At 40.7% G+C, this 26,963-nt stretch overlaps 1 protein-coding gene across 1 annotated transcript in view; it reads right to left on the reverse strand.

Moving 5' to 3' along the window:
• Nucleotides 1-26,963, reverse strand: part of CSMD1 (CUB and Sushi multiple domains 1) — a 2,626,220-nt gene that overhangs the window by 2,582,621 nt on the left and 16,636 nt on the right. The window lies entirely within an intron of this gene.

The raw sequence follows: 26,963 nt of genomic DNA on the forward strand, positions 1-26,963 counted from the left end.
TCAGAGCCGTGCGTATCGGCGAATGTATTACGTTGCCAGGATATGCAAGATTCAGCAAGGCCACATTTTCTAGCTTGAATGAGAGAGAGCCGTGCGTGCCGGCGAGAGTATTCCGTTGCAACGTAGAGATTTCACTGGCACGCAATGACAGAAAAGCCGTGTGTATCAGCGTGCGTATACCGTTGCTAGGATACGCTTCGACGCCTCAGCACAATAGAGTAGCTTTTCCAATCACGTACTGACATCATGCGCACCGTATACCGTTGCTAGGATACACTTCGACGCCTCAGCACAATTGGCTATATTTTCAATCACGTACTGACGTCATGCGCACAGAAGAGAAGAACGAGATTCTTATCCTACGTAGATGGCCGCTACCTTCACGGAGAAGAAGACAAGGATTCCACACCAGGCAACACAGCAAAATGCTCCTCGAGACACCGCAGACGGGTAAGGTTCGTTGAACAGTAGCCTTGTTATTCTTTGAATGTCTTCGTTAGTATGGAGCGAAGGTTATCGTAACTTGAAAGCCTTTACGTCATACGATTGCAAGTTGAAACAAACCAAACTGCTTTGTACGATTCCTTCTCTCTTCCCCTTCTTATTATTGTTTTTTTTTTTTAAAACAATATCCACGTAGGAAAGAGTCTTTAGTCCTTAACACATGTGAACCATGCAAACGGCCACATAGAAAATTCACGAATAAAGGCTTCTGGTATTCAAGACGTCTTCCTCACCACATATAAAATCCAATTAGGGATATGATTGAAGAGGTGGTATTCACGCAAGGTAAAGGGATGATATCCAAGAGTTCATTTAAATTTGGTCAAATCTCGCCAAAATCCATATCACTTGTTTGGGATCTGAAATGGGTATCCTCAGCCGACTACGCCAGTGTAAAATCCCTCAAAAAGGCATCAAGAGGCAGGTATGAAGATTGAAGTAGGTTTATTCCATAAAGAGATCCCATCCATCCAACTCTTGTCATCAGTCTCCCAGTTTCCTTCACCAATCCCCAATCTAGAATCTAGTGACATCGCAGATGACACTATTGACATTCTACAGCTTCCAACCAATCCCAGACAAGACATTATAAGTGTATGCCAAGCTTATGACATACTACAGTGCTTTCTTAAGCGGGAATTAAAAAGAAGCATTTTTGGTTTTTTTTTCCATCCTGTCTTCAACCAGGTCCTCACTCACCCATAACACTAGCATCACTGTACTATTGGGCACAATTATTGTCACTGTTGAGAAATCGTACGAATAGGAAATAATTCACAGAGCAGAATTGTCAAATAATTTCCTAATCTCCAAATTGTATCAAACCGAAATACAAATGTGGTTTTAGTTCCATATGTGTTATTATATTCATGTCTGTAGACACATCTTGCAATGAGTGTGGTTACAGAAAAAATTATTATACTATTATGCTATCAGCGAACACACATTTCAATCTGATTGCCTTCATAATTTCATTGTAGTAGTCAGTCAGTCAGTCAGTAAGTCTTTATTCGTTTAACATCATAAAAGACATTCTATACAAATAAAAACGGTTCATAAACAGTACAATTCATATTACAATACAAGATAAAAATTCTAAAATCATGTAAAATATTTCATAGTGAACAAATCATTAAGACATAATGCCAAACATACTAAAATACAGTGAAGGACGCGCCAGTCTAACCTAATAGTCCATAATAATGATGCTAATTAAAAAACGGCTGAAACCTTATGGGACACATATCACGACTTAAGTTTCCGTGCCCTAAGAATCCATGCCCAACTAATGAATTTGGCAACACCTATTACTACTGGTTTTGATGTGTCTGTTTTCAGGATTCTACTAGCAACCTGTGCAGAACGAGTGCTCATTAATCTGCAGACGGGTCGAAGCCAAACACGTCGAGGAAGTTGATAAGTTGGACAACAGAAAAGGAAATGGTCCATAGATTCGATTGTATCTACACAGAAGGGGCACTTATCGCTACCAAGAGGATTCCATCTTTTAGTGAGTCCTCGCAGTGGTAGGGCGCACACTCTAAACTGGTGATACAGTTTGCGATCAAAATGTTTCAGAATGGTATCCCAGTAACCCTCATAGACAGACTCATCCTTAAAAGCAAAGAATGTGGCAGTCATCGAGGTACCCATAAGGGAAGCAAATCTCCTGTTCTTAATAAAACACCAATAGGCATCCTTTAGGACATTTTTCGGGGGGAAAACTACAGTAGTATGTTTTGCATAGTTGAAGTTAATGCTCAGAAGAAAAACCTTTTTTTATATTGAATGGACCAATGCTTTGGAGGCTAAAGAAAAACAAACCTGATGCCATGAATGTCAATTATTGCAGTCGCCTGAAGGTTTGATTGATAGAAATACAAGTAGCATAGAAGCACTAGTGAAGTGCAGCATTGGCCTCCAACAATAATAAACAGTTGCTCAGTAATAGAAGAATTAATTTGGCAATGTAAGAACAGGCTTTTAGCAGTGAGCCAATCATAGTCTGTTTTATTAACACTAGTGAGAAGTTTTAGTTTTCAATATTCCTGTGCTAAACATAAAACGTAAAAGCAAGAGGCCTCATTTGGGCAATCAATCTTCAATCAAAATTCACCTGCACAGTGGCCCTCCTTAGGTGGTTGAGGGATTAAATAAAACATGTGTTGTGATTTGCGAGGTGAATCCCCAGAAGCAGACACATTTCTTGTGGGTCAAGTGCCTTCTTTCAGATGCTGACTGTTCTTCTAGTAATTTGAAGTAATCCATTTTATCGACTTTGAATTTACAATTACTGTATGTATAGGATAGGTATAAACTCTTCACTACTTTGGCTCTGCCAGCAAAGTAGCAAAAATTACACATTTGTCTTGGAGTCACAAGGAGGTAGGGCAAACTCACTCAAAAACGTGCATCTTTGGCACATTTTAACCTAAAACATCAGTTAACAGAAATTATGTCACAAGTTATTATAACCTCACCAGGGATGAAACCATATAAAGAAAGAAATCCTTTGGTAAGTGTAAGTCTATAATTGTATAAGCTTGGATGATAGAGTAAAAGGAGATAGAGCACATGGGTGGCACAGTAAAGTCATCATTTTAAAAGTACGTGCTCATTAAAATGTGATTTGGCAAAGCAAATTCATGGCATCTGACTTCACAATGCAAACTGATTTTTCATAAAGTCAGATTTTGAGTAAATCTAATAAAATATCATTCATATTCCTAAAGGAGCAATAACCTTTAGTTTATTTTAAACACTGTACCTACATCTTATTAGTGTATTATTCTAGCATCTAAGGTAGGGTAGTTTAATCTTTCAAACTCAGATTTAGGAGAGTGAGACATTAAAGCATAATTGAAGCTTTATTTTCTATTCCATTGTTATGTGCGGTATTTATTCTGTTGATACCCATTTCCTAAATATAAATGCTTTCTAGAGTATTGTGTCTTGCCGTCCCCATCAAAACTAGTTGATGATTTTCCTTTCTGACTAAAGACGTTTGAGCCCCAAATTCCCGAATTAAATTCATTCTCGTGATGAGTTATTCAACATATGTTTCAGTCCCCTGAAATGATCAAGTTTTCACTTCCCCTACAACTCTTTCCCAGAGAAACTGTGTTCAACAGAGATCAAACATCTGGCCGTAAGATCTTGAAAAAGGTCAAAAGGCACTCCTCTCATGACCTCCGACTAGACACATTAGAAATCACTTTGACTTCCCCCCAGTTGGCTGAGGACCTATTAGCTTTAGAATATAGGACCTCTGCCCCTGATCCATCCGATATCCAATTTAGACCTACCCCATTCGATTTTAATACAAACAGGAGGGCCACAGCTCCCAAATATAAATCATCTAGGGAGTCGCAACTAGATGAAAATGACTGACTATCTCCAGTTGCACAAAGCTCTCTTGGGCACATTATAATCCAGGAGTGTGCTACTTTGGCCAAACATTCTAATGTATCTATTGTATGGCCTAGTTTATCTAACCAGGCGTTACCATCTGTCATTGAACTACCTCATACATCTATTAGTAAACAACATTCCCTGAATATAGATGCAAGTATATGTGAACAAGGGTGTCCCAGAGATAGTATTCTCAATCTTAAAGTTATCTCTTGGAACATAGCCGGTCTCTCTAAGAATCTAGCCATACCTGATTGGAACAAACTCATTGACAACTACACCATTTGTATCTTCCAAGAGACTTGGAGTATGATTCCCCACCATAAAGTTGGCTTTGCTTCCTATTTTATTCCTGCAGTATTACCAGTATCAGGAAAGGGGCGGCCATCTGGTGGCCTCCTTATCTGGGTTAGCATTACACTGGATTGCACGATACAAATAACTGAGTGCAACTGCCCAGACCTTCTAAGACTGACCCTTTGGGACAATAAAGAAGGGAGGTCTCTAGAAATTTTCAACATCTATGTACGTGGCACAAAAGGTGGAGCCCAGTCTCCAACAATCAACTGTTTGGAAGCAGACCTTTCTCGTTGCCCCTCTGAATCCAGCATCCTGGTGGCGGGAGATTTCAATTGCACATTTGAACCTCTCGCCACCGAGGACCTGTTGGGTTCAGAGGACGATGAAGTAAAGCCGGGAATCCCCCTGCTGAGTCTACCCCCAATAAAAAGGTGGACCCAGCTAGCCATCCAGCTAAATTCTATATCATTAGAGTATGGTCTTAGGGCTGCTAATGGAAGATCACCCTCCGACCCCTTAGGAGCACATACATATAATAGGGTGGGCTTCTCCTCACGTATTGATTACATCTTGCTAAATCAAAATCTTTGGAGACATCTAATAGACATGGAGGTTGTACCTACTACCGATAGTGACCATAATTTGCTGTCCCTGACGCTAAATGCCTTATGGCTCCCCAACCCAGAAAATACGAGTAGAGAGGCCCATATGACATCAAGGGAGGTTACCCCCTCGAATTGCGGAAGGCGCCTTAAATGGCAAAAGGTAGCAATGGACGAGGGGAAATTATCTGCTATAAGGGAGACTCTGACAGAGGCCCTGAGTGACCTACAAGAGATCACTACAGATTTAGATGGTACCCAGAAGGTATTTTCAACCTATGAGGGTCTGGTCAATACTTTGGGATCCTTATTTTGTACAACTAAGGGCAGCAAACCATGTACTTTGAGTAGGAACACCACCAACCAACGGTATACGAGGACTTGCAGACGGAAAAAATCTGCCCTAATTATGGCTGTTAAAGGCAAGTTCCCTGACAGGATCCAGACTGCTAGAAAGGACTACAACCTGACAGTCCTTAAAGCGAAGACAGAGTGGGAGGAACAGCACGGGCAAGCATTAAAAGCAGCCAGCATAGGGAAGGATGCTAGCCTTTTCTGGAATCTGGTCAGAAGAAAGGTTCGCCCTGACAGTGAGCTAATAACGAATAACATCCCGAGCAAGAGATGGTATGACCATTTTCTGAACTTATACTCTGGTCCACAGGAGACCACCTTAGTTGGCTCAATTATCGATCCTTGGGCTCCGGGCCAGGAACCAAACACAGAACCTTTTTCCGATCTGGAGGTTGAAGCTGCTATTCAGCGAATTGTCCCGGCCAAGGCAGCAGGACCTAATGGTCTGCCAGGGGACCTCTTCCGAGCAGAATCGGCGAAATGGGCAAAATTTATTGCACTTTCAATTAATGCTATTGACCGCGGTTGTTCCAACCCAGACTCCTGGAAGGGAGCAGAAGTTGTGCCTATTTTTTAAAAGGGGGGTAGGGAACCCCTGCCAACTACCGCCCGATAAGTTTGATCGATTCAACCCAGAAAGTAGTTGGTCGGGTATTGCTAGAGAGGATCCTTGCATGGGCTGACGAAAATAGGAACCTTTCCGACTACCAAGCTGGCTTTAGAGCGGGTACAGGAATCACTGAACAGGCGTTCAGGCTATTTCTCCTATATTGGAAGGTGGTCAAGCTAGGCAAAGGCAGTCTTTACCTTGCATTCGTTGATTTAAAGACTGCGTTTGACCTGGGCCCTCGAGAGCGCCTGTGGCAAGTCCCGTCAGAGCAGGGGGTCCCCAGGTACATCCTTAATATGCTAATTCGTCTGCATGAGGACATTTATGCCCAAATAAGATGGGGTTCACAATAACAGCACGGATACCGGTGAATAGGGGAGTCCGCCAGGGCTGTGTGCTAGTCCCCACCCTATTCTCTTTGTATGTTAATGGGGTGGTTGCGCACCTACAGCAAATACCATCTGATGCCCCAGCCCTGGCGGGGGAAAAAAACCCTACTCTCCTATTCGCAGACGATACCCTCCTTATTTCAAAAACCCCAAAGGGCCTGCAGACTCTTCTAAATAGCTTCCACCAGTTTTGTAACATCAGAGGGCTGTCCATCAATATCCAGAAAACAAAGTTCCTAATTCTAAATCCACCTAAAACATTTAGGAACCCTCCTTTACTCAATAGTGTACCGCTGGAGAGGGTCGCTACATTCGATTATTTGGGAATTCGTATTTCCGATTCCATGCTTTGGAGATCGCATGTGCAGAAAATGCTCTTGAGCCATAAAAAGGTGGTGGGGGCAATTCTTAAAGAACATCGTGCTTCATTAAATAAACCAATTGCCCCCGCACTAACAATCTATAAGGCTAGAGCTGTAAGTTCGGCACTTTATGGTGCCGAACTGTGGGGTCTATCCAATACAGACCAAATCTGCAGATCAGAAAACAAATTCCTGAAGGATCTATTGATGCTCCCCCAGAGGACACCCACTAAGCCCCTTTTATATGATCTTGGCTGCCACTCGCTTGGAGACATAGCAAGATTACGTCCTCTCTTGCTGTGGGCCCGCTTGTGGCAGACACCCGAATTAGCCAATTGTGCTGCAGTGCTTAGAGAGGTAATGGACATGGATGGGTGGCACAAGATTGACTGGTTAAAAGGTGTGAAAAAGCTTCTATATGATCTCGGCCTCAAAGAGGCTTGGATCAATAGAACCTCCCCACCAAAGGCAGAAATTAAGAAGGCGTACTGGCGGTGGGTTACTATAAATGACCTTCTAAACCCTAGAGTTGGAAGGTTAACAGAGGAATTCATGCAGCACAAGCACATAATGCATTTTGAACCCTACCTGAACCTAATACAAAAACCATATGATAGAGCTTTGTATTTCAAGTTCAGGGTAGGTATCCTTCCCTTGGGAGAATTCACCGCGCAGTGGAAGCCACCTCACCAAACTCTCCCCTCCTGCCCAAGCTGTGAGGCTGCCATAGAGACAATCCCACACTTTATGTTCGCTTGCCCAGCCTATAAAGTGCCAAGGGGGCGTTGGCTGAAACCACTTTTTAGGGAGTTAGGTACCCGCAGTCACCAAGTAGCATTATGCATTTTAAGATCTGACTCAAGGGACCTCCATGCCTGAGTAATAGCCAAATTTCTTAGATGGGCATGGAGCATTAGAGCGAGAAACTTGAGCATTAATTCCTAAATAACTTAAGCGCCCAAGTGTCGCTTGCTTTTTAGCACAAGCACTTTCCCCCCTACAGGTACAATGTATATACAAATTTTAAATCCTTTTAAAGATCTTGTTTTTAAATGTCTCTTTTAACCAATTGTTTTATTGTACATTGTACCTAAAAAATGTATTTAGGAGTACTGTAATTGTCTATTTGGGATTGTATAGCTTTTAAGATATTTTTTATCGAAATAAAGCTCATATTGACTGACTGACTGATCAAGTTTTCACTTCCCCTACAACTCTTTCCCAGAGAAACTGTGTTCAACAGAGATCAAACATCTGGCCTTAAGACCTTGAAAAAGCTGAACAGGATATCTGATTTTTGACATAAATGTAATCGATTCCAGTATGCGTAAAAGGGTGTTAACACATAAACATTTTTTGGTTTGTCTTACTATCCCTTGAAAACTTTGACACGTCAACCACAGCCTATACAATTTAACTTGTGTCACAGGCTTTGGTTGTCTTTGAGATTTCTCACATCTTCTTCTCATAATATTGATCAGTCAAGGTACCAAAATTCCTTAAATACCCTACAATTCTCATTAATGCAATGTTACTATTAATATCATGATTTTAGAAGTGTTACTTGCAATCAGGGCCAGACTGGCCGTAGCGGGCACCGGGCAATCCCCCGGTGCGTCGCACGGGTGGGGGCTGGTTTTGGGCTCCTGGGGGCCGTTTTTCTAACAGGGCCGTTTTTCCAGCATAGCTACAAAATCGGCCCTCTAACCAAATCAGCCGAAAACCGGCCCTGGCAAAGAGCTCGGCGGCACCCCCAAGCCCCGGGGGGGCGGCCGAGCACTTTGCCAGGGCCGGTTTTGGTTCCCAGTCCAGCCCTGCTTGCAATGCGTCCTAGTTAGCCCTGCAGGGTAGATATTTCTTCAAGCAAGAACAATTTGATCTTTGACTTTAAATGAGACAAACAGACTGCCTTAAGGACACCACCCTAAGGTGAGTGGAAACAACAAGAAAGCACTGCAGTATAGCCTAAAGCTTTAGAACATCTGCAAATTCCAGGACACAACAACTTTATGTCATCAAGTGTCTCCATTTCACTCATTTCTTTTACTCATTCATTTATCTCTACCAAATTTGAGTCACAGCCTTGCCAGATCTCCTCTTTATGCTTTATAAGCAGGGGGTGAGGGCACTCAAGAATGTTCTACATTTTAATTACAAGTTTCCAATGCTTCGGAATGGACCTTCTATTTTCAGTTTTTTAAGGCACACATGAATGTAACAGTGTTACATATAAACCACAAATGCATAGCCACCAGGGGAACCAACTGGTACTCAATCATTGCCAGAGAAAAAATGCATTTTAATTTTTGATCTATGATAGTATTTTTTCTATGTTACAATGAATTTATGGATTACCTGCATCATTGAATGTTTTACATATCTATATATTTTTACATATGTAATGTTTGTATTGCTTTTATGATTACTTTTAACTGATAGAATAAAGCTATGATGATGATGACGATGAAGATGATGATAAACCTTTAAAAAGTAATATTAGGAAAAAAAATTACTTTATCTAAAGATTTTTTTTAAATGAAACTCAATCTAGACTTAATGTAAACATGTACCTATTTTTTTCATAAAGTAAACCTAGTTACAAAACAATGGCACACCTTAAGCAAGAGTCAGAAATGTTTCTTAAAGTTCTCTAACATCCAATGGAAGTTGAACATGCAAGGAAAATATGTTGCTTGAACATTAGTGTATTTGGTGAGGATAGTGTCAGAGATGGATGAGGATGGATTTTCAGCTCCAAGATGTGCAGCAATAGCACACCCACTTTTTCTTTTCTCCTTTCTGCATATTTTTGTTTTCAGTTTGGCAATGTTGAGGCTGTGGTGACTCAGTAAGCCATTTAGAATCACAACCTTGTTAGTAGGTAAGGTGAGGAACTTCACTACACTGAATGTGAGGAAACAAATTTAGAAGATTGATGCAGTACTGAAAACATGGATTTCGTTGACAGCAGAATATCATTGCTATATGTGTCAAAGCATTTTCCGGAGCATTCATATAGGCAGAAAAAGATTAAATACTAATAAAAAACATGGGCCACCAATAAGGCCTATCTGAGTGTGGCACTGTATTTAGATGATCATTGGAACCAAGTTCAGATAGCATCTAACAACACAGACATTTCAGTTGATGCCACTGACTCTATTGCAATAAAAAGTGTCACTGACAAAATAGGAGCAGGATTTGTAAGATCAAACCCTCTGAACTGTTCATGTGAGGGAATGCCTGTTTTTGCCTGATCTCTCCCATTTTGTGCTGAAATGTATTTCTGTTATTTATACTCTGCACGCTAGGGCAGTGCTATCCAGTGCCCAGTGTATGTGTTCCGATGTCTAAAACATGTAGACATTGGCTAATTTCTGATTGGCACATTTAGCTTTTCTTTAAGGCAATGGTATAAAGGTCTGAAATACACCAATGACATGTAAGATTAAATGTTATCTTTAGACTGCAGCCCCTACTGTGCCTTCTACTAGTGTGAAAAAGGAAAGCCTTTGTAGCTGAAGTGTAAAACCTGCAGTGTGACCTGTTAAAATAAACATCTATGGTGGAAAGGTGCCTTCTAAATATCAGTAAGTTGTTCCTATCTAAGCTTTGTAGCCCACAAGGTGAGGTGCATGGTATGTAAAAGTGACACGTTACTGCAGCGACATGGCCCTAAAACTATCTTCACTGTGGCAAGCCTAGCTGTCCCATGTTCAAAATCAGATTACAGATTAAGATACTAATACTGTATCTCATGGTAGGACCAGCTAGAAAAATAATTGAACTACTAATTTTACTTGTTATTAACATTTTGATACAATGGTGAAGTGGGATTTTTAATAAATAAAAAAAATGCAACTTTTAGAAAGTTACCTTTTCCATGCCTGAATTTTCTTGAGATTAATTTGCAATGACTCTTCAGCTTCTCCCTGTGCTCAGTCCAGAAAGAGGTGAGAAAGGGGCATTAAATGCCTCCCAGGAGTAAACATTAGGCTAACCTAAATGGACAGTGATGGGGACTGTGAGCACCCTGTGACAACACAGTGTCGAATTCTGCTTGACACTATGGGTGCACTTGAAGTGTAGAGAACAGGATGCCAAGACGATCTTGTGTTTCCCTTCTCTAGTTGCCAAAGGACCTTGATTTTGTCCTACCAGACTTCTGTCTCTGGGTTGTGTGTTCCATGCCTGCTTCAAACTGTATTTTAGTGTTAGATGTCAGAAACACTGGTGATTTCACTATGCACTCTTGCATACACCCCAGATCTCTGAGTCCAAGTTTTGTGTGGCAAAATACTTTTGCCATCTAGAAAGTGTCCTTTCACATAGCATGTTGAGTCTGTTTGCAGTAAGATTAAAGGAGGTACTGAAAGGATGGGAAGGGTTGACCTCCTGGTCATGCCGGCCTTTTCTTGAGATCACTAAATAATATCCTGGCACCTTGGTTCCTCAAATATACTAATTTTCTAGTGCCAGGTGACTTTAACCTTCACATGGACAAGCAGTTGGATGTGGGGTTGCATCTTTTACAGACATCTTGTCTTCACTCTGCATGGTCCCGCAGGTGTTCAAACCTACCCACCAGGCCAGTCATATATTAGACCAAATTTTCTCCAATGTAAAGATTGTATCGTTTGACCCATTACCATTTGCTTGGTCGGACCATTAGTTAGTTGGAGTCAACTGGTCCAAATGTATTCATAATCAGTTCCTCCCTGAAGGAACTAAAATTGTAGCTAAAGCCTTACAGAGAATTCTTCCATCAGACCTTAGCACCATCTTGGAAACAGGTCCCCCTTCATTGTGTGGAGATCTTGAAGTAGACACCGCACGGATGGACGAGTGGAGTCTGAGCAGTAGCATAAATGCCCTATCTCCACTCTCTGAGCTGTGATATCTCTGAACTGAACAGTTGGCCCCTTGTTTTAACAATAATGTCAGGACACGCAAAAAAAACTGTAAGCGCCTTGAAAGGATATGGTGAAAATAACTGCAATCTAGAGGACAAATGCACTAATACAGCAGCACTCAAAGACTGCTACGCGAAGGTCAGTCTAGAGAAAAAAATCTTTCTTTGAAAAGAAAGAATCAGACAAAAAAAATCTAAAGCATTTATCAAAATTGCTAAAACATTTCTGAACCCTGAGGCTGTCACTAGACACCAGTAGCCCACAGCCGACTGTGTTGACCAGCCGGCTGTATATTTTTATGTTAAAATAACTACTATCCAAGACAGTCTGTTGAAGTGTCTCAGAGAGTTGATTATGTTTGTGAGGCACCCATTTCTAGCATATCCTCCCTTGAGGTACCCACCTTTCTCAATTTTAAACCCAGTTACGTGAGTAAATCCTTATCAGCCATTATGTGTTTGAAGGCGATCCTTGTCTGCCCAGGCTTTTTGCTAAAGTAACCCATTATATGAACGCCATTGTAAACAGAGTCTTAAATGCTTCACTATCTTCTGGAAGGGTACCGTGCAAATGGAAACATGCTAGAATCCTACCGCTACTCAAAAAGCCATTGGCCGACTCCAAGGTCCTTGCCAACTATAGACCAATCTCTCTTCTTCTGGTTTTTCAAAAGTATTAGAAAAACTGTGAATTCCCTAATTTCAGGTTACCTTGAAAGTAACACTCTTCTGCATCCAATTCAATCGGGCTTTAGAGAAAATTGCAGTACTGAAACAGCTCTGTTAGAGGTAACAGACTACATGAAAGACAAGCTTGATAATGGGACAAGACCTTTCTGAATAAGTTGGATCGATCGTCGGCCTTTGATATCGCCCCAATGAAAGACTGTTGATTTGGCTACATTCCATTGGATTTGGAGGTTTGGCATCAAAGTTGATGACTTCCTTCTTGGACAACTGAAGTCAAGAAGTACGGATCCCCTGTTTGCATCCCCAATTCGGGACTTAAAAGTGAGAGTGCCTCAGGGCTCGGCATTGAACCCTACGTTATTCAATGCTTAGCTTACTCCTCTAGCAGTTCTTGCTGAAGCATGTGGAGCTAAAGGAATAGTGTATGCTGACGATACCCAGCTTCTCTTTACTTGTGAAAAGGGGGCAGAATTTGACAGAGGAATGATTAAATCCTGCCTTACTAAGGTGTTCAATTCGTTGTCCAATAACCAACTAAAATGGAATTCCAACAAAAAAGTGCAGTGAAAAGCCTTGTGAATCAAAATTGACAGTGCTCTTTCCCCGCAACCCCAGATTCAGGCTCTGGTGGGCACCTGCTTTGGGCTGCTACGCACTTTGATTTTTTTTTTACCTCTTTTGTCAGTCGAAACTATGAAAATAGTGATCCAGGCCCTGATAATGTCTAAGCTCAACCATGGCTCAATAGTCCTCAAGCTCGCTCCTATAACCCATGTGTCCCCACATCTAAAATCACTCCTCTGGCAACCCATTAAAAAGAGGACACTGGTCTTGGCACATAATGCTCTCCCCCCAAAAAGGTGCAGTGTACCTAAGGATGAAAATTTGTAATTATGTCTCTCCCAGAACACTACAGTCAACTTTTGGCTATCTAGCCATCATCCCTAAAATTCACCAGGCTAGAATTTGTGGAAGATAATTTTCTGATCTCAGGGCTAGGGCCTGGAACAAACTCCCGCTGGCCCTTATTGCTATCCCTGAAATTTCATTTTTCAGGAAGAGGAAAAAAACCTGGCTTTTTCAGCAAGTGAATTAATTGTCCATCCTCTACTATGCAGGAAACCTTTCTCCAGTGTCGGGAAACTCCTTGAAGTAGGCGTGCACTTTACAAATGCCCTTTACATTTCATTTCATTTTTCTTCATAAAAATAGCAAAGATTTTTTTCAGATTGGGACTGAAACTTTTTGTACTTCTCTACGTCCATGCCCTAGCGGGGTCAACCTTCTTTCTGTACCTTACCCACACTCCATTGCGCTCAGTCTGAAATCGCACATCGGTCCTGTCCTACCCTGACCATTAACCACAATTGGTGCTTTGCACTTCTTGGCTCTATATTCTGTTAAATCTTTTATAAAAATCATATCTTAAGTGCCAGTTATTGTATTTTGGACATTAAATTGTATATTTTTAATAAATGGAGTGTGACTTTTACTGTGTTTTTTCAATTTTGAACTGTTTTAGTACTAGTAAAGGTTTTACACATTTTATGTATGTTAGAAATGTCTGCCCTTTGCCAAAGCTACAAGGCGCTGAGCTCAATTTCAAAATAGTATTATCTTTGACTGAATCTAACAATATAGTAACTTTACTACTTGTGGTGGACAGCAATCCATCCCAACTCATAAACCATTCTCCCACAGGTAAGACTTACTCTGTCACACTCTGCAGAAATCAATATTAATTTGTAGATCATACCATAAAAGGATTTATCGTTGACTAAGGTGAAGTTGCTATGTCGTGCATTAAAAAAGCTTTTTGCAAGTCTGCGTCCACTTCATTTACAATACATTTAAATTGAATCCATGTTCCTACTCAAAATCCAGCTTGAAACACAGTTAAACTCAAGATAGATTCAACTTGGCTTTGCTACTACTTGGGATAATTGCTCGTGGTGCAGGTCTTTGAAAATATTTCAGTTCTTTGGAGAAAGCTGATTTGACCATTACTGGCATTGATACAGACATCTCACTTTACTCATTGCTTTTTCAGGTGATCTTAGTTCTCAGGCATTAAAGACTAAATAGTTCATCTGAATCCTCAGGTCTGGTGGGAGAGTGTTCCATAGATATTGCACTGTGCTTTGAAGACGTTTCTTCCATATTTCAACCGTTTGTACTTTGGCAGAAGGTCCAAGCATTGTAATGATAGATATTTTGAGTTCAAAGATAGTGAAGGATTCATTTCTTCAGAAACATTTGATCCAACGCTGCAACTATTCAGAAAGTATCTCAACATCTGGCTCTTTGGATTACTATGGAGCTGCCTGTAAACCCCCATGCCCCCCAGCGCCTTGAGACCCTGATGGGTGAGTAGTGCGCTCTCTAAATCCCTGATTGATTGATTGAAATTCTTGATTGACCTTATTTAAAGTTTGGCAAACAAGACTTCTAGCGGGAGCCCATGAAGTTGTTTGTGGGTGAGTTTGATATGATCCAGATTCTAGTAATTGAATGACAACATTGCTACTTCATTTTGATTGTAGTGTAATATGTCAATTAATGTAGCAAGCTTCACAGTGTTTTCTGTTGTATGAATAGTAGGAACCAAAAAGAAGTAACAGCTATAAATTGCATTAATTTAATAAGACAATCATTGTGGGTGTATTATAGATCTATTTCATAGATTACCCAGAGGTTCCTCTCAATTGTCACTTTTCCAACCGAAAATGTATTGCAGTCAAATAGGCCACCCAATATGGAAGGAACTCTGAAGAGACATCTGGCCACAGAGAATTATTTTTCCCAGCTGTCACCTGATTGTCTGTGGGTGAAAGACAAGAGCCACCTAATAGTTTCAACTTCTCCTGTCCTGCTGCATAGTTCAGTCCATTTGTTTGTTTTTCTTTTAGGTAGGATCTTTACCCTACCATATTGCATGCTGCAAATCATTCCATGAGGGCTTGTGTAAACCAGTGGTGTTTGACAATTACAATGAGAACGTGGATAGCTTTGGGGAAACTGACTGATATGTGAAGGAACTCTTTCAGGCTCCACAATTTCTTAGTGTTAAGTTAGTGCAAGTTGAATTGGTTAGTTAGAATTTTATATTTCAAGCTTTACTTAACAGTTATAATAAATGTATTTGAGTCCGGTGATTAAATTAGATTGATTTTATAGCACTGAACACAGACAGTCATGCGGGATGTGACTGGTATTAATATTTAGGCAAATGTGTGCGTCTATTGTTTTTTTTACATTATTATTTTTAATTTTAATATTAGTTCACCAGAACAACTCATATATCATATATCATATATATATATATATATATATATATTCACAGAAAAAACCATAGATTGCACACACGTTATAGTTAGCTGGACATTTCTCTCGTAAAAAAACATTGAAATTCCCCCGTTATAGTTAGTTCAGCTAACTATAACTCGCGCACCCGCAATCCACTGCTGATGACGTCACATATTACATCACTCATGACATGGTCAGTGACATCACTCATGACATCACTGATGACATCTAAAATGACATCACTGATGACGTCATCCATTGAGTCTGTGTTTCTTAACAATTTTAATATGTTTAATATATATAGGGAAATGCCTGTTGAAGAATGAGTGGGTGTACAAGTGTGTAAATGGATGAGTTTCTTTGGTGCGTAACTGACTCTATAAGTGAGTCATTAAATGTATCTTACTGCAGACTAGTGACTAATCTGTGTGAATGTCTGTTGGTATATAAGTGGCTGCATGGTTTTGTGAATAGCTATATGAGTGTCTATATGGGTTATCGATTGGTTGTCTGAGTATCTGTATGGGTGCCTGAGTGTTAGTGTGGGTAGGCTGTGTGTGACTCTGTGCATAGATGTGTGAGTGGGTGATTCTATGGGTGCATGGTTTTAAGAGTGCATCTGTGATGGTCTGTACGGTTGAGTGAGTGTATGTATGGGTGTGTTAGGGATTGAATGTATATCTCAGTGGTACATTTGTGACTAACTACATATGTGAAAGGCAGTATATATGTGTGTAAGAGTATATAAGTGGCTAGATGTGAGAATGTGTGATTGTGACAGTGACTGTATGGATGAGTGTGTGCTTTTGTCAATGATTCTAATAGATATCTAACAACGTCTCAATGTGGGACTCATTGGAAGGACAAGTTATTCCAAGGCGAACCGTATCATAGAGTATCGGAGGAATTAATCCATAGAGGGAAGACACAGGGAGACCAAGAATGTAGGGAAGAATTATATTTTCAACACATGATGGACATATTACGTCATATGTACATATCATACAGGTGAGAAGCACTGCGTGACACTTAGTGGAAATGTAACCAACAAAATACTGTGCACAAGTGCTCGTGGAATTTGTGACGGCGCAAGTGACACATAAAGTGGTATTTACAGCGGTGAAAGGGCGCAACAGAAAAAACAATGGTACAGTAAATATGCCAGAGTTGGGGCATATACACAATTAATGTAGGAATTTTCAAGGAACAATAGAGCAAATGCCAATGTTAAAAATGCGCCAAAAGTAACGCTGTTGAAGTCGACGGCGTTTCGGCCTGTAACATTCTAGGCCATCATCAGGACTGGTTACACATATTTGGGCCAGTGCTAAGGTAAAAGGAGAAACATATCTCAAAAAAGAACTCAATTTGAAATGGACCAAAGAAGGAAGAAAGGGAGAGCCGTGCATGCGGAGTGGTGACCACAGGCGACGGAAGGCGATCAATCATGAAGGACTACTGAGCGGCCTAGGGTAAGGGGGCAGCAAGGGGAGATAGACAGAAAGACAACTCAAAGAAGTCTCAGAAGGAGTGGCCGTTGTGCATGGATACAGCGACGGAGCCGAGTGACTCACGCAAGCGAAGTGAGCAGTGGACGTATGCATGCGTGCAGTGCCCAAGAGATAGGCATCTGTACATAGTCGTGACGAGGAATAGTTCGGTGTGAGAGCGAACCTCATGAAATGCCCTAATGAATGGCATCTTATGCATGGTCGAAACTGCGAATCAAAGTGACTAAAGTAGGTGACTGTGCGCATCCATAACGGTCCGGTGAAGTGAACAGATATAGCGGTGGGAAAGGTGGAAAAATGACCAAGACCGGCAGCGAGCAGACCACAGGCAATGTATACTAAAGCACCGTAAAGGGACGGTAGGGAAATGGCTTACTTGCACGGAAATGGTGGACAAAATTATCCAGCAGGTCAAGGCCTCGAGGAAAATGGGGGAGGTCCGTGAAGGTCTAGACTGGAAAAGGGGAGAAAGGAGAGGGTAAGGGGAAAGCCAGGTCCGAGAGGGACTGGAGAAAGGGGGACAGGGGCAGCACTTACTTGATCGAGGGCGGGGGACACAGTCAATGAAAAAGCTGGAAAAGGAAAAGAAGGGGTTAAAATTCGGGCCGGGTAGAGGAGCAAGGGAAGAGGGCCAAACGAGGGGAGAGAGTACTTACAATTGAAGGGCGAGTGAATCACCGGGAGGGAGTCCGTGGCTAGTAGGTGGCCGGCGTCAGTCCGGTGGCGAGTGATGTGCGAGGAATGATTCTAATAGAGCATAAAAATGTGATACTATTTTTGTGAGCAAGGGAACTTGAGTGTGTATAACTGCATAGGTGAGTAAATGGCAGTGTGATTATTTGTATGAATGACTAGGTGCGAGAGTACCTCTATGGATGATTGGTAGTGTGATACTTTTTTATGGAGTGACTGTAACTATGAGTGACTTTACAGGTGAGTGTGTGGAGGTGTATGAAGACCTAAAAGTTAATATGTGGGTATGCAGTTATTGGTATTGCATTATTTATGGATATGAGAATGGAACTCTGTAATTTTGAGTTGGTATATCAAAGGTTTTATAAGGGTGTGAGAAGATGTTGTAATTTATCACATTGTTGACGTCATTAGTGATGTAATCAGTGATGTCATTTTAGATGTCATCAGTGATGTCATGAGTGATGTCACTGACCATGTCATGAGTGATGTAATATGTGACGTCATCAGCAGTGGATTGCGGGTGCGCGAGTTATAGTTAGCTGAACTAACTATAACGGGGGAATTTCAATGTTTTTTTACGAGAGAAATGTCCAGCTAACTATAACGTGTGTGCAATCTATGGTTTTTTCTGTGAATTTGCAAGGTTTTTTAAATGCTAATTCCTAACTATAACGTGTGTGAAACCTATGGTTTTTTCAGTGAATTTGCAAGGTTTTCTAAAAGCTAATTTCTAAATATAACGTGTGTGAAACCTATGTTTTTTTCTGTGTTTTTGCATGGTTTTTTGAATTCTAATTCCTAACTATAATGTGTGTGAAACCTATGGTTTTTTCATTGAATTTGTTTGTTTTTTTACATCATTTTTTTTCTTTTTCTTTTTTCCTTTAAACACTAATCTACCTATGTATATATTCATGGTTTTAATGCATTCTTCAATTTATAAAGATTCACCTTTTTTAAATAAATGGTTAGATATAGTTGTATAACATAGTTAATATCTTCAACAAACCTTTTTTTTTTAAAGAATTTTTTTTTACCGTGCGCGTACGGTAAGCTTACCGTAAGCCCACGGTTCGCTTTATGTACGGTGAGCGTACGTAATATTTATACTCTGTGTGCGCATGCTTACGCAATTTGCGTAGGCGTCCGTACTTCCTACGCGACGTGTAAACGCATGCTTTACACGCACACGCGCGCGCGCACGTTACGCGGAAGTGTACGAGCGTGCCTGTAATGCGCATGCGCGCGTGCGCGTGTCTTTCGTACGCGCATGCGTACTTTTACACGCTCGGTAAGCTTAACGTGCGCGTACGGTTGGTCATGTGATCAAGAAACAACACTTTTGATTGGTTTAAACTACTTTCAGTTCCAGAATCTTCCTACACCACACCCATTCCCCTCATTACTGCTTGTGATTCTCTAGGAGAAGGAGCTGAATTGTCTTTGGGATACAATGGCAGAGCAGCAGACTTCTTCTGAGAGTGAGCAGGGCAGCAGCATTATTAGACAGAGAAGGAGGAAACAAAAGAATTCTTTTGTTTGGGAGTATTTCACTTTTCCAGAGGGGCAGAAAAAGGTAAATGCTCCATTAGTCACCTGCTTACTTTGTGAGCGTGTCTTATCTAGAGGTAACCGAAGGAAGAAGTATTCCTTTGGTAATCACACTATGGTGAGACACATTAGGGATGTACATCCCAGGACTTTTGCTCGACATTCTGAAGCAAACCCTTCAGTCAGTCACCCGAGCACACCCGCAGAAGCTCAGCCGAGTACATCTTCGGCAGCTCAGCCGAGCCCTTCCTCTGCGGTGGGAGCATCACCCTCTTCTGCTCCTCTGGAAACGAACCCTCGATTTCAGAGGGTACAAATGAGGTGCACCAGATGTTATGGTCTAATTGTTCATGGGGAGACCAGTGTTTCCCTAATAAACAATAAGATAGACCAGCACATCTGTGGTCCTTGTTAATATTCCTATTCTGTCTTTCCTCTGTCTCTGTATTAACACAACGGCTCTTTTAAGAGCCAACCTTACCTCACAACTTTTTTTTAAAAAATTTATTTATTTTTTTTTTACCGTGCGCGTACGCGCATTTTTTTTTTTTTTTTTAAACAAAATTTTCTTTTTTTTACCCTACAAGGTCCTTGAGGGAGTACAACAGAAATGAGAAAAGCAGAGAGAGGAGAAGTGAAAAAAAGGGAGCATGAAACTAAATGTGTGATAAATACAGAAATTTCACACTTACCTGACCAACAAAATAACGTATTTATTAATAAATGGTTTATTTAAATTGCTAGAAAAAAGGTTTATTGTTTCCTAAATGTTCTTTCTCAATCTGAAAAAAAAGAAAAAAGTATTAATATTTAATAATACATTTTAGAATACAAAAGAAGAATCACAATTCTAATATTTTTATCAAAAATCACCACATACATCCTCTCTCAAACTCATATCTCACCTTTCAAATTAGTTAGTTGAGAAAGAAATGTGGCACTCAAACAGCAGACTATCAGAGTCAGAATATCAGAGCTCTACACCTCTCTCCTCTCTCCAGAACCAGTAAATGGCAATGTTTCCCTCTCTTTTTTCACACATATACATGTTAATTACAAATCTCAGTGCTTCCCACATTTTTTCAAATGAAATCACACATTTCTATTGCTTGAAAACTTCAACCCTTTTCCAAATGAACCCTTCCCCCAACTTGACTTCTGCCTGCTACCATAGCAACAGCTCATGGAACACTGGTGTGAGCAGAGAGGTCAGAAGTTCAGCACACAATGTTTCTATTCCAAAGAGCAAGAGTGCTTCACCTGTCAAACCTAACAGCAAATCCAAATTAATCTTCTGTGGGAACACAATTTTCTGAACCAATACAAAACATGCTTCTAAAAATGTACACATACAGCCTAGTTTTAACTGTAAAATGATTTGAATCAGCCAATGAGTTCTTTTTATTTAAAAAAAATATGTATGCCTCCATTTTACAACTGTCTTTCATTTCATATTGCCATTCTACTGAAACACACCTCCTGAGTGCATCCAGATCTCCTTGAAAGATGTTCACAGTGTGGATTGTAGGTCACAGCTATGTCTTCTGGAGTGAAAAATATGCAGAAAAAAGAGGTCTGGTGAGAGACCTTGCTTTGCCAAATGTAGACATTAAATGGATTGGTCAGAGAGGGTTAAAGTGGCACCAATTAATGCCTTTGGTGAAAACCTTTCTACATCTCCCACAGCCTAACCTTATTATTGTGCACTGTGGTGGAAATGACCTAGGCACTTTAACTGGGGTAGGTCTGGAAATGCTTATTAAGGACACCTTTGTGCAATTGATGTCACTTTTTCCACAAACTGCCTTTGTATATTCTAATATATGCCAAAGGCAAAAGTGGAACTGGTCCAACCAATTTTGTCCGCAGATTGACAAAGCAAGAAAGCACGTCAACAAATCTATTTCTGCTTTCCTCAGAGACTATGGTATGGGTTCTATATACCACAACAACATGCAAGACATTTATATAGGAGACCGTGTACATTTCAGTGATGAAGGCAACAGAGTCTTCCTCTTGAACTTTAGACTCTGCATCGGTACTTACTTGTAGGTACCACAAAAAAAACACTTCATAAACACAACGGCTCTTTTTAGAGCCCCCTAATATCTAAACACTTAAATTTGATTTTTACTTCTATTTTTTTAATTGTTTTTTTTCTGCCGTGCGCGTACGGTAAGCTTACCGTACGCGCACCCCGCGATTTTTTAAAAATAAATTTAAATGTATTTTTCATACTTTTGGGACCTTCTTGGACCCCCTGACAAACGTTAGGGGGTCTGCAACTCTCTTCGTTGCCCCCTTTTCACGTTCTCCACCTTTGTTTATCAGTGTGTGACACACAAAATGGCGGGCGACACTTCCTGATTTCGACCGATTCGAATTTTTACAGTCATGTAACCACCAATCAGAATTAAGCTCGCGCACGGCAGCATGCGCGTACGGTAAGCTTACCGTACGCGCTCGGAGCGCGCTTATAGGTATATAAATTGATTTAAATGCTATTTTCTCAGCAAATACTGAACACATTTACACCAGACCTACAAAAGGCACATCCCTGACCTGAGGACTACCTCTCTGCCAAATTTCAAGTAATTTTGTTCAGCCGTTTGGGCTGTAGCTTGGACTAAAGGTCCTATGGAAAAATGCATGGGGAAAACACGTTTTGGGACCCCCCTTTTTCTCAGCCCCCGCTTTACGAATCCCCCCGAGACTTTCAGGATAGGAGCGGAGCAGAGCGCCCCACCTATTTTGAAAATTTCGTGAGGATTTGTCAATCGGCGCCAAAGTTATTCAAAATAGAATGTTGCGGATTTCCTATGGAAACACGGTCCTAACTATAACTATCTACTGGCGACCGCCAGTAGATTATATATATATATATATATATTCACTGAAAAAACCATAGGTTTCACACATGTTATAGTTAGTGGAAATTTTACTGATAAAAAACCAATGAAATTGCCCCGTTATAGTTAGCGCAGGCAACTATAACTCACGCGACCACAATCCTCTGCTGATGCTAATACTGTATTTAGACACTTATTTGCCCATGTCTTCTTCCATACATTTTTAGCTATACATATATTACAAATATTTTTTTTTCATAAAGACACATATGTCATCAGCAGAGGATTGCGGTCGCGTGAGTTATAGTTGCCTGCGCTAACTATAACGGGGCAATTTCATTGGTTTTTTATCAGTAAAATTTCCACTAACTATAACATGTGTGAAACCTATGGTTTTTTCAGTGAATTTGCAAGGTTTTTTAAATGCTAATTCCTAACTATAACGTGTGTGAAACCTATGGTTTTTTCAGTGAATTAGTACGGTTTTTTAAATGCTAATTTTTTTTCCCTTATAATAAGCCCTGTACATTTGGTGGCCTACGGCCACCAAAAGCACAGGGGGTGGGGTAAGTGTGGATAGTGTTTTTTTCCATTGTAATAAGCCCAGCACATTTGGTGGCCTTCGGCCACCAAAAGCACAGGGGGTGGGGTAAGTGTGGATAGTGTTTTTTTTATTTTTATTTTTTTACCGTACGCTTACCGTAAGCGTACGGTAAGCGTACCCCGCGAAATTGCCGAAAAAAAAATAAAACCGTTTTTGCACTTGGGGGATGTTTGGGGACTCCCTCAACATGACTATGTGGGAGGGAGTTGTCAAAACAGCCCCTTTACATGTTTTTGGGCTTCCTATTTTAAAAATCTCTCTCAGTGCGAGAGACAAAATGGCGGCCGCCGCTTCCTGGTTTCGGCCGATTCGAATGTTTACTAAGATCTAAGAGCCAATCAGAATCGCGCTCGCGCACGCCACCGTACGCTTACCGTAAGCGTACGGTAAGCGTACCGTAAGCTGGCTCAGATATATATATTGATTTAAAGGCTATTTTCTCAGAATCTACTGAACAGATTTACACCAAACCTACAAAAGGCACTTCCTTGACCTAGGGACTACCTCTCTGCCAAATTTTGAGTAATTCTGTTCAGCCATTCGGGCTGTAGCTCGTTCTAAAGGTCCTATGGAAAAATGCATGGGAAAAACGCGTTTTGGGACCCCCCTTTTATCTCAGCCCCCGCTTGACGAATCCCCCCGAGACTTTCAGGGTAGGAGCGGAGCGTAGCGCCCCACCTATTTTGAGAAATTCGCGAGGATTCGTCGACCGGCGCCAAAGTTATTCAAAATAGAATGTTGAGGTTTTCCTATGGAAACGTGGTCCTAACTATAACTACCTACTGGCTATCGCCAGTAGGTAATATATATATATATATATATATATATATATATATATATATATATAGTCTCCAATATCATGACACAGTTATAATGCGTCTAAGCACTTGAATACAATTAAGTGGTAGGTTTCCTTCATTCTAGACTGGTTGCAGTTAGTTTCACATTAGTATGTGACTGTCTTAAACAACATGGGCCACCTATTATACATGAAAGAGGACTATCGAAAAGAGTAATAAAAGAAAGTGAGGGGGAAATAGAATACAATATGTTTAATGGCTTGAGGAGGGACTTAGGCAGGCAAATGGTTATCCATGAGTATCTAAGGACGTTCTCTAATTCGACGTGTAGGTATATTATCAGAACAGCTTTCATATCTGTCACAAACCAATGTTTGTAGATGCCATATAGAACTGCATGTTATCTTTGATATGTTGCTTGTCCAGTGACAACAGGGACAGTTCAAAAGACGGCAATTATTACACTTGTGTTATTTCAGGGGCTACTTCTTCTGGTCCTGATGAAAGCCTTGGACCCACATTGGCTGTAAAGTAGAGGCTGAAACGTCTTGATACTAGGAAGGATGTAGGATCATTATACCCCACATAAAACCTACTTTTGTTTTTTGTTTTTGTTGCCACAGGAGGCTTAAATCATCCCTGTAGTCTCTCCAACTTTCCGTCTCCATACTACCTCTTCCAGCGTGATCTTTCCCTCTTGTAGAATATCTTTATGGCTCTTCCACAGTGAGAGCTACCCATGCTGCAGCCATGTCATAAAGAGGTTGATACCTTTAGTCCAATAGCTCTCCATCCCACTGGTTAACAGTACTATGTATTTGCCCTCCAGGTGTCCACCATTCTGCTGTAGTTAACCAACATCCATCTGTTTTGTTTCTAGCTCTGCAAGTCTTCCATTCCAAAAAAAAAGTCCAAATTCCTGCAGGGGTTCTTAAGAGCAGCCATTACAGAAGTAGCTTAGCCACTGCCTCTCTTGTTTTTGTGATCAGTGTGATTTTCTTTCATCTGTAACTCAGAGAAAACTTGATCAAGGTGATACTAAAAATCTTAATGATCATTTCCCCAAGGAAGGAAGATTGAATTTAGTAACTCACACTGCTAGTGTATTTCCACTGGAGTTGAGAGGAAACAGATTTTTTAAATTTTGTACTTCTGTGCTACCTTAGGTGATTTCATATTAGGGCTATCTGAGTATGTCAAATAATTTTGAATATGTCCTTTTCTTTATTCATAATTCAAAGGTTTCATATAGAAGAATTCAATTTTGCTTGCAGTCATGAATGGAGACACTTGCAGTAGTCTACCCTTCAGTTTGTTGCTGATCCTCATCTAACACTAAGTCTCGTGGGAAAAAATGTAAGACGTTTTGAATCTATGCAACTGAACGAAGATCACTTCTCCATGGTCTTGGTGTGCTTTCAGCTGCAGACAGTTTTCCCTAATGAAAGATTGTACAACAATTAGCTTTTTAATTTCCAGTAATGGTTTTGTCGTTCATCAGATAGCTAATGCAGTTATTCACATGGCATAGTTTGTAAGGAGATAAGATACCTTTAAAATGAATGGGAGCATCTACATGCAATATTGTTTAAAGTGGGACACCTAAACACTACCGAAAGGTCTCACCGTCAGTCTAAATATACCATTCTTGAGTATGTACATTTGAATGATGAAATGCTTTATGACGCTGCAGTTATTTTTGGTAAAAATCATATCAATAGAGAACTAAATGTCATAGAGATATTCTCTTATGTGATACTCTCCACAAGATCTACGGTACGCAGGGTCCTGTTAAAAGGCTGGTGACTTTTCCTTATTATTGTGTTTTTTTCTATAGATAATCTCCTGATGAAGTGCAGTTCAGGTGTCTCCATGCAGTGTACAACTATGAGATGCTCATGCTGATGCCACAGCTATGGACATCAGTATCCATTAACTTTCAGAGCTACAGTTTTGCACCCCTTTTGTTTCAAAGAGATGCACATTTAGAAGAAAGTAGCAATCTAAGCTTGTCTAGATCAAACATCTACAGGATTTATGGGAATTATTTCTACTGCACTAAAGCCTTCAAAATTGACTGTGCTGGTATGTGATAATGAAAATAATGTTTGCAAAGGTGTACTATCTGGCAGGGTGCAAAGTCCTCCAATCCCAATTTAACAACACATAATATGAAAATCAAAAGAAACTGCTGCTTCAGGACCCTACCCGTGTTTCGACATGCATGTAATTAGATTAGAATCAGGCCAAGACTAGTCATTAGGTCTGGAGAAGGTACAGGGTGACGCAAATATTTTATCTGAGCTGAAATCGAAACAAGCTCACTTTGTCATGCAGATATCCAGTAGATGCCTGTCAAAGTCCTCTAATTCCTTTGCTACCACTCTAATGATAAGCTAATGATAAGATTAACAGGTATAGGGCCAGATGTACGACCATTGATGTTTGCGCCTCGCAAATTGCATTAAATGGCGAGTCACAAGTTGCGGGCCGTTTAGGAATGGCTGCCACTCCCAGGGATGGTGGCCTGCTAGGGTCAGCAGACCCCCATGTCTGGGACTACTTTGTCAATAAAGCAGTTTTTTTTTTAAATGCAGCCTGTTTTCCTTAAAGGAAAACGGGTTGCATTTTAAAACTAAGAAATGAAAAGATTCTGTTTCATTTTTTAGGGGAAGGTAGTGGTCCCTGGAACCACTGCCTGCTCTTAAAGCAATTTGGCACGCCCATTTACAAAGGGGAAGAGGTCCCCTGGGCACCCCTTCCCGTTTGCGAATGGCTTACCACCCTCTTGAAGAGGGTGATAAACCGCAAGTGTTTTGCGACCTCAAATGCAGTCAAAAACAATCTTACATAGGGTTCAGAGTCGCTATTAGGAAGGGACATCCTTGGAATGCCCCTTTCTAATAGCGAGTCGCTAACTCTAGTTTGCGAGTTACTATTACATTAGCGACTCGCAAAATAGGGTTGGTACATGGTGCTACTGTTTATTGCAGTCGCAAAAGGGCAAAATACCCCTCTGCGACCACAAAAAAATGGTCATCATCTGGCCCATATTTCCTAGTAGAAACAATCAGTGGATATGATGTGCTTTCCCAGTTACAATGCCTTAGAGTGAGATCTGATATAGATTGAGATGGCTACGTTTTGTCATGTCCAAATTTAGGGTGTTTCTACTCTGCTTTTGGAATTTCACATCAGAAATCTTAGCCTGCATCAGAGACTGAGCAGAGAAGCAGCTCGGTCTTTCGTGAAATGCAAACCTTTAAACATTGTAGGACTAACTACCGTATGCAAATCAAAACCAAGTATACACGGCGAAAATTAAGTGTAAAAATCATTATACACAGTCACTCACCGCTTGCCAAGGACTCCGATGAAAATAAAATTTAATTTCTAATGCTTGTGGCTTGTCGAACCGAGTCCGCCTTAGTTTGTCAACACAGTTGTATAAACAAGACAGGGGTAGAGAATGTGTAAGCAATTCTAAGAGAGGTACATTGCCATACAGCCCC

The sequence above is a fragment of the Triturus cristatus genome, chromosome 6, assembly GCF_964204655.1.
Source record: "Triturus cristatus chromosome 6, aTriCri1.1, whole genome shotgun sequence".
Classification (NCBI taxonomy): domain Eukaryota; kingdom Metazoa; phylum Chordata; class Amphibia; order Caudata; family Salamandridae; genus Triturus; species Triturus cristatus.